This window comes from Loxodonta africana, unplaced genomic scaffold, assembly GCF_030014295.1.
Source record: "Loxodonta africana isolate mLoxAfr1 unplaced genomic scaffold, mLoxAfr1.hap2 scaffold_29, whole genome shotgun sequence".
Classification (NCBI taxonomy): Eukaryota; Metazoa; Chordata; class Mammalia; order Proboscidea; family Elephantidae; genus Loxodonta; species Loxodonta africana.
The window spans coordinates 1,317,070-1,326,966 of record NW_026975011.1 but is presented as its reverse complement, the minus strand read 5'-3'; positions in this window follow the sequence as shown (position 1 = coordinate 1,326,966).

The window sequence follows — 9,897 nt, the reverse complement described above, 5'->3', positions numbered from 1 at the left end:
GTGTTGTCTTTGAAGGAATGGATGGTAACAAAAATTAGGGAAGCAGGGATTAGATCTTGTATAAAGTATTGAAGAAAAATAATTTTCAAATGAGAACTCTTCACCCAGTAATGTTGTCATTCAAAAATAAGGGCGAAATCAAGGATCCCAAATAAACAAAAGTTATAGGAATTTATAACCACCAGAATTGGTCTGCAAGAATTACTTAAGGGAGTTATTTCAGATGAAAAAGAAGGGACACTGGACAGATAATTGAATCAGTCCGTGGGAAAGAAAAGAGAAAGAGAGAGAAATCTCCAACGAAGGTAATGACATGAGAAAATATAAGGAAGAGTTGTCTGGTATTTCCAGGGAGTAAACTTAGTATTACTTAAGTCCCACAAGCAATACAACATTAAATAAGTACAAACTCAAGCTAAGGAACTCAGAATGTATAATGATGTAATTGGTGTTACAACAACAAAAAGGGGGGTAGGAGGAGCAAAATAGCATAGAGTTTTAGTATACTAACATTAAAACTTACTCATACTTCCTATGTTAAATACAGGCATCAAGTTAAAATAAGCTGGTGCAATTATAAGTTGTTAAACGTAATATTTGTGGTAATCACGAAGAAAATATTTACAAAACGTACACAGAGGGAAGAAGGAAGAAATTAAAAAGACTGAACACAAAAAGGAGTCTAAAGAAAAAAAAACAGAAGTATGGGAATTGAGGGACAAAGAAGATACAAGGCACGCAAAACGATTAGCAAAAGGAATGAAGTAGGTCCTTTAATTTCAGTATTTAGCTTAAATGTAAGTGGTTTAAATTCTTCAAAAAGCAGAGAGTGGTAGAATGGATAAGAAACACGATCCATCCTTATGCTATCTACAAGAGACACATCTTAGACCCAAAGACACAAACAGGTTGAAAGTGAAAGAATGGAAAAGAATATGCCATATAACTAATAACCATAAGAAAGTAGGGATGGCCATACTGATATCAGGCAAAATAGATTTTATATCAATATCTGTTCTAAGAGATGAGGAAAGACATTTCCTAATAATAAGAGAATAAATTATTAAGACATAATAATTATAAATATTTGTTTCCAACATCAGAGCTATAAAATATATGGAACTAGTACTGAAAGATCTGAGAGGAACAATAGATGACTCCACCATAATAGTTGGAGACTTCAACATACCTCTTTCAATATATTTAAAAAGAATTTAGTAAGGACATAGAAGATTTCAACAATACCATAAACCAATTAGACCTAACGGACATATATACAACTCTACACCCAACAGCAGAACAAAACACATTTTTCTTCTGAGCACATGGGTGATTCTTTGAAATTAATCATATGGTAGGCCACAAAATAAACCTCAACAAGCTTTTAAAAAATTGAAATTATAAAATGTATCTTCTCTGTGCACTAAAGAATACTATTATAAATTAATAACAGAAGGAAAACTATGAAACATACAAATTCATGGAAATTAAACAATGCTGTACTAAACAACAATTGGATCAGGGAAGAAATCGAGAGATAAATAATAATAATAATAAAATACCTGGAGTTAAGTGAAATGAAAGCACAACAACCCAAAACTTATGGGATGCAATGAAAGCAGTCCTCAGAGAGAAATTAAGAGCAATAAATGCTTACATTAATAAAGAGGAAAGACCTGAAATAATCTAACTTTACAGCTGGATGAACTAGAGAAAGAAGAGCAAGTTAAACCTAAAACTACTAAAAGAAAGGAATTAGAAAAGATCAGAGCAAAAATAAATTTAATCAAAAACAATAGATTCAATCTAACCAGAAGCTGGTTCTCAGATCATTTCAGATCAATAAAATTGACAAACTTTTATCTATATTGACAAAGAAAAAAAAATGATGCAAAAAACCAAAATAAGAAAAGGGAGACATTAGAACTGATCTAATAGAAATAAAAAGAATTATGATGAAATACTTTGAACCTGTATGCCAAAAAATTAGGTAATGTAGAGGAAAGTGACAAATTACTAGAAACATAAAAACTACCTAAACTGATTCATGACTACATAGAAAATTTCAACAGACCCATTATAAGTGAAGAGATTGAGTCAGTAATCAAAACTGTTCCTACAAGGGGAAAAAAAAAGGTCCTGGGCCAGATAGATTCCCTGGGGAATTCGACCAAACATTTAGAGAATTTGACAACAATTCTGTTTAAGTTCTTCAAAAACAACAGAGAAAAAAAGGGAAGAAAAAAAAAGGCCATTGCTGTAGAGTCAATTCCGACCCATAGCGACCATACAGGACAGAATAGACTAGTAACATCAAGGCGTCGACTCATACATGAAGAAAGCAAACGTTAAAAAGACAGAAAAGAAAGAAAAGATCATAATGAATGTCCAAAGAGACTCAGAAACTTGCTCTAAAAAGTAGAGTAAAAAAAAAAAAGTAGAGTAGCTAAGGCAAATTGAAGAAATGATCACATAAAAGAACTGAATAGAAGATATCAAAGGACAGCTCCGAAAGAAAAGTATTCTAATGAAATGTGAAAAGACCTGGAGTTATAAAACCAAAAGAGAAGAACAATCTCGGCATTTCTCAATGTGAAAGCTGAAGAAAAAATTCAAGCCTCAAGTTGAAACATTGAAGGGTTCTATGAGCAAAACATTAAATGACACAGAAAGCATGAAAAGAAGATGGAAGAAACACACAGTCACTGTACCAAAAAGAAGATATTCAACCCTTTCAGGAGCTAGCATATGATCAAGAACCCATGGTGTTGAAAGAAGTCCAAGATTAACCGAAGGCATTGGTGAAAAATAAGGATCCAGAAATAGAGGGAATAACAATTGAGATGTTTAAACTAACAGATGCAATGGTGGAAATGCTCACTTGTCTAAGCCAAGAAATTTGGAAGACAGCTACCTGGGCAACCAGATGGAAGAGCTCCATATGTGTGCCCATTCCAAAGACAGGTGGTCCAACAGAATGCGGGAATTACTGAATGATATCATTTATACCACACACAAGTAAAATTATGCTGAGATAATTAAAAAATGGTTACAGTAGAACTTCCAGAAACTCAAACCAGATTCAGAAGAGGATCAGAAATGAAAGATATCATTGCTGATGTCAGATGTATCTTGGCTGAACGAGAATACCAAACTATAGGACAGAGTAGAACTGCCCCATAGAGTTTCCAAAGAGCACCTGGCAGATTTGAACTGCCGACCTTTTGGTTAGCAGCCATAGCACTTAACCACTACGCCACCAGGGTGAAAGATGGTTGGTTACCTGTGCTTTATTAACTACACAAAGGCCTTTGACTATTTGGATCATAATAAATTATGGATAACGTTGAGAAGAATGAGAATTCCAGAACACTTAATTGCATTAATGTAGAGCTGTATACAGACCAAGAGTCAGTCACTTGAACAGAACAGGGGGATACTGCATGGTTTAAAATAAGAAAAAGTCTGTGTAAGGGTTGCATCCTTTCACCACGCTCCCTCGATCTGTATGCTAAGAAAATAATCTGAGGAGTTGGAAAATATGAAGAAGAGCTCAACATCAGGATTGAAGGAAGACTCATTAACAACCTGTGATATACGGGATGACATAACTTTGCTTGCTGAAATCTAAGAAGACTTGAAACACTTACTGATGAAGATCAAAGACTACAGCCTTCAGTTGGATTACGCCTCAACATAAAGAAAACAAAAATCCTCACAACTGGATCAATAAGCAACATTATGATTAAAGAAGAAAATATTGAAGTTGTCAAGAATTTCATTTTACTTGGATCTACACCCATGGAAGCAGCATTCAAGAAGTCAAATAGTGTATTGGATTGGGCAAACCTGCTGCAAAAGACCTCTTTAAAGTGTTGTAAAGCAAAGATGTCACTTTGATGACTAAGGTGCACCTAACCCAAGTCATGGTATTTTCAATTGTGACATTGAATTGATGCATTTGAATTATAGGATTGAAAAAGAACATTGAACATACCATGGACTGCCAGAAGAACAAACCAATCTGTGCTGGCAGAAATACAGCCAGAATGTTCTTCAGTAACAAGAATGTCAAGACTCTCTCACATACTTTGGGCATGTTATCAACAGGAACCAGTCCCTTTCTAAGGACATCATGTGTGGTAAAGTAGAGCGTCAGCAAAAAGAGGAAGACCCTCGACAAGATGGATTAACACAGTGGCTGGCAACAATGGGCTCAAACACAGGAATGAGTGTGAGGATGGTGCAAGAACTGGCAGTGTTGCATTCTGTTGTACAAAGGGTGGCTAGGAGTCAGAACCGACTCGAAGGCACCTAACAACAAAAACAAAGGACTTGAATAGACATTTCACCAACGAAGATATTCAAATGGACAAAAAACTCATGAATAGATACTCAGCATATTTAGCCGTCAGAGAGATGCAATTCAAAACCATGAGAGACCATTCGACTTTAATTATGATAAATCCAAAATCAAACCCATTGCCATCAAGTCAATTCTGACTCATAGCAACTCTACAGGACAGGGTAAAACTGCCGCATAAGGTTTCCAAGGCTGTAAATTTTTATGGAAGCTGACTGACACATCTTTCTGCCATGGAGCAACTGGCAGGTTTGAACGATCAACATTTTGTTAGCAGCCACGCATTTAACCACTGCGCCACCAGGGCACCTCAATTAGAACGGCTAAAATAATTTAAATGGAAAATAAATGTTTCTGAGCATGCAGGGAAATTGGAATCTTTATCCATTGCTGGTGGAAATGCAATATGGTACAGCCATTCTGGAAAACAGTGTGTCAGGTCCTCCCAAAACTAACAATAGAACTACCATATGACCTTATGATCCAGCAACCCCACTACTAGTAATAGACCTGAGACTTGAAAGCAGGGACATGAACTGACGTATGTCCACCAGTGTTCATTACAGCATTATTCACAGAAGTCAAAATTTGGAAAGAACATAAATGCCCATCACTGGACAAATGGATAAATAAAATCTGGTATGAACATATACTGAAATACTACTCATTCAGAAAGAGAAAAGAAGTCCAGGAACATGCTACAACATGGATGGAGCTTGAGGACGTTATGCTGAGTGAAATAAATCAAGCCAAAGTGACAAATATTGTATTATTTTATTTATATAAAAAGATAAGACAGGCGGGGCAAAGATGGCTGACTAGGTAGAAGCTACCTCGATACCTCTTGCAACAAAGACTCAGAAAAACAAGTAAATCAATCACATACATGACAATCTACGAACCCTGACCATCAAACACAGATCTCAAGACTTGACCTGAGTGACAGAGACTGAGAACCAACAACCACGGGGAAGCAGCAACTGTTTTCGGAGCCTGGAGCCAGAGTCCCAGTCAGGAAACCTTGGCGCTGTGCTTTGGACTGGGCGCAGGGGAGCTCAGCACGGCATCCTGAGACGGAGCAAACACAGGACACAGCCCTAGCCCCCAGAAATGACCTCGGGGGAAGCCCAGCCAGTGCAAGCAGGCAGTGCAGCAACGTGGCTGACAGGAGGAGAAGTCGCCGGGAGGCAGAGACTGGTTTTGGGGCATGGAGTGCAGCATCCCAGCAGGGGAAACTTGGCGCTGGGCTTTGGACTGGGAGCAGAGGAACTGGCCACAGCTTCTGAGACAGCGCAAGCACGGGATGCGGGCCTGACCCTCGGGGCAATCTCTACACAGCCAGCGACCACAGTTGTCACGCCCCTTGGGAATCTCAGATAAAACAGTCATCCCAAGCAAGATAAGTAAATTTGTCTATATTCCGGGCTGCTACTCTCTCCTATTTATCTGAACCCTCCCCTGCCCTTCCCAGGTGGCTTCATTAACATTGGAATTTCCTGAACCAGAGAGGGAAGTGCCCGGCGGTTTTTCTTTCCTGTTTTTTTTTTTTTTTTTTGGATCTTTTCCTAACCCATTCTCCTGGCCTCAGAGAAGCAGCCACAAAAAACCCAGGGACCAAAAATCCTTCCCTAATTGGACTAAAAACACAGAACCAGCTCCAGCCAAACATATGTGATCCACAGTCTTGGGCTTTGATCCCTACAGAGAACAAGGTGGCTATTATAATGCAAAGGCGTTTCTGGTAGAGATCTGACTGTAATTGTTTTAGCAGATTTCTAGAAAGACAAGTTTCCCAGGTCTGATATCTCTGCATATTCAACACAGTCTTCACTGACCCACAACAGGGAACTAAGGGCTGAAGCTCCCCGCAGACCACCTAGTCTCTGGCCTTAGGGGTCTAAGGAGGGTGACATCTACCAATCTGTAGAGGTACTTGCATTGGGGGCCTAAGGTACAGCTGCAGAGCCCGCCCACCAAAGTGCTTTAGGAATAGAGACACACCTACCTTACTGGCACTTGGGGGAAGCCTGTCAGCATCCTGCCCCCACTGGAATGTGAAACCCTTCTGCTACTAGAATCTGGTGCACACAACTATCACCACTACTTCTCTAGGTGGATAGGTGACAGTCTGCACCACACACTTGATGACCCAAAATCAGATTCTACTCAAGAATAGTGAATGGACTCTTAGGCTTATATATCTGGTAACAGCCCCAAACAGCTGGTAATAGGACATAAGTGATTCAAGGGCTACAAAAATCAAGACAGCACAATCTAGTAGCCCATCTACATATATTGAAAGAAAAAAAAAACAAGATAAGACTCAGTGAGCAAACATAGACTAAATCACTACAATATCTTAGAGATGGCTTGGAGACAGCAGTTGATATCAAACCACATGAAGAAGCAGACCATGATTGCTTCTACAACTCCCCAAATTAAAGAACCAAAATATTTCCCAAATGAAGATACAATCCTGGAATTGCCAGATGCAGAATATAAAACCTAATTTACACAAAGCTTCAAGACATCAGGGGTGACCTCAGAAGTGAAATAAGGCAATCTACAGAAAACGTCAAGAAACACACTGATAAAGCAGTCGAAGAAATCAAAAAGATTATTCAAGAACATAGTGGAAAAATTAATAGGCTGCAAGAATCCATAGAGAGACAGCATTCAAAAACCCAAAAGATTAACAATAAAATTACAGAATTAGACAACGCAAAAGGAAGTCAGAGTAGAAGACTCGAGCAATTGGAATGCAGGGTGGTGTATCTGGACAGCCACGGAATTGACACGAATATAGCTAAAAAAAAATCAGATAAAAGAATTAAAAAAAATGAAGAAACCCTAAGAATCATGTGGGACTCTATCAAGAAGAATAACTTGCATGTGATTGGAGTCCCAGAACAGGGAGGGGTAACAGAAAATTCAGTGAGAATAGTTGAAGATCTGTTGGCAGAAAACTTCCCTGACATCATAAAAGACGAAAGGGTATCTATCCAAGATGCTCATCGAACCCCATTTAAGATTGATCCAAAAAGAAAATCACTAAGGCATATTATCATCAAACTTGTCAAAACCAAAGATAAAGAGAAAATTTTAAAAGCAGCCAGGGATAAAAGTAAGGTTTCCTACAAAGGAGATTAAATAAGAATAAGTTCAGACTACTCAGCAGAAACCATGCAGTCAAGAAGGCAATGGGATGACATATATAGAGCACTGAAGGAGAAAAACTGCCAACCAAGGATCATATATCCAGCAAAACTCTCTCTCAAATATGAAGGCGAAATTAAAACTTTTACAGATAAACACAACCTTAGAGAATTTGCAAAAACCAAACCAAATCTCCAAGAAATGCTAAAGAAAATTGTTTGGTCAGAAAACCAATAGATCAGATATGAGCACAACACAAGGTCACTGAACAGAACATCCTGATATCAACTCAAATAGGGAAATCACAAAAACAAATTAAGATTAATTTTAAAAAGAAAAAAAATGCTCAAAACAGGGAATCATTGAATATGTAAAAGATCACAATAATCAAAAAGAGGGACTAAATACAGGTGGCATAGAATTGCCATATGGAGAGTGGTACAAGGCGATATAGGACGATACAAGTTAGGTTCTTAGAAAAATAGGGGTAAATATTAAGGTAACTACAAAGAGGTATAACAACTCCATAACTCAAAATAAAAACCAAGAAAAACATAATGACTCAGCAACATAAAGTCAAATACTATGAAAACGAAGAACACACAATTTACAAAGAAAAATGTCTCAGCACAAAAAAGTAAGTAGAAAAATGAAATTGTCAACAACACACATAAAAGGCATCAAAATGACAGCACTAAACAAATACTTATCCATAATTATGCTGAATGTAAATGGACTAAATGCACCAGTAAAGAGAGAGACAGTCTCAGAATGGATAAAGAAACACGATTGGTCTATATGCTGCCTACAAGAGACACACCTTAGACTTAGAGACACAAACAAACTAAAACTCAAAGGATGGAAAAAAAAATATATCAAGCAAACAATAAGCAAAAAAGAAGAGGAGTAGCAATATTAATTTCTGACAAAATAGACATTAAATTTAAATCCACCACAAAGGATAAAGAAGGACACTACATAATGATTAAAGGGACAATAGATCAAGAAGATATAACCATATTAAATATTTATGCACCCAATGACAGGGCTGCAACATACATAAAACAAACTTTAACAGAACTGAAAAGTGAGATAGACATCTCCACAATTATAGTAGGAGACTTCAACACACCACTTTCAGAGAAGCATAGGACATCCAGTAAAAAGCTCAATAGAGACACGGAAGACCTAATTGCTAAAATCAATCAACTTGACCTCATTGACTTATACAGAACACTCCACTCAACAGCTGCAAGGTATACCATTTTTTCTAGCACACATGGAACATTCTCTAGAATTGACCACATATTAGGTCATAAAACAAACCTTTGCAGAATCCAAAACATCAAAATATTACAAAGCATCTTCTCAGACCATAAAGCCATAAAAGTGGAAATCATTAACAGAATTAGGGAAAAGAAATCAAATACTTGGAAACTGAACAATACCCTGCTCAAAAAAGACTGGGTTATAGAAGACATTAAGGAGGGAATAAAGAAATTCATAGAATGCAAAGAGAATGAGAACACTTCCTATCAAAACCTCTGGGACACAGCAAAAGCAGTGCTCAGAGGTCAATTTATATCGATAAATGCACACATACAAAAAGAAGAAAGAGGCAAAATCAGAGAATTGTCCCTACAACTTGAACAAATAGAAAGTGAGCAACAAAAGAATCCATCAGGCACCAGAAGAAAACAAATAATAAAAATTAGAGCTGAACTAAATGAATTAGAGAACAGAAAAACAATTGAAAGAATTAACAAAGCCAAAAGCTGGTTCTTTGAAAAAATTAACAAAATTGAAAAACCATTGGCTAGACTGACTAAAGAAATACAGGAAAGGAAACAAATAACCCGAATAAGAAACGAGAAGGGCCACATCACAACAGACCCAACTGAAATTAAAAGAATCATATCAGATTATTATGAAAAATTGTACTCTAACAAATTTGCAAACCTTGAAGAAATGGATGAGCGCCTAGAAAAACACTACCTACCTAAACTAACACAATCAGATGTAGAACAACTAAATAGACCCATAACAAAAAAAGAGATTGAAACACTAATCAAAAAACTCCCAACAACAACAACAACAAAAAAGCCCTGGCCCGGACGGCTTAACTGCAGAGTTCTGCCAAACTTTCAGAGAAGAGTTAACACCACTACTACTAAAGATATTTCAAAGGATAGAAAATGACGGAATACTACCTAACTCATCTATGAAGCCACCATCTCCCTGATACCAAAACCAGGTAAAGACAGCACAAAAAAAGAAAATTACAGACCTATATCCCTCACGAACATAGATGCAAAAATCCTCAACAAAATTCTAGCCAATAGAATTCAACAACATATCAAAAACATAATCCACCACGA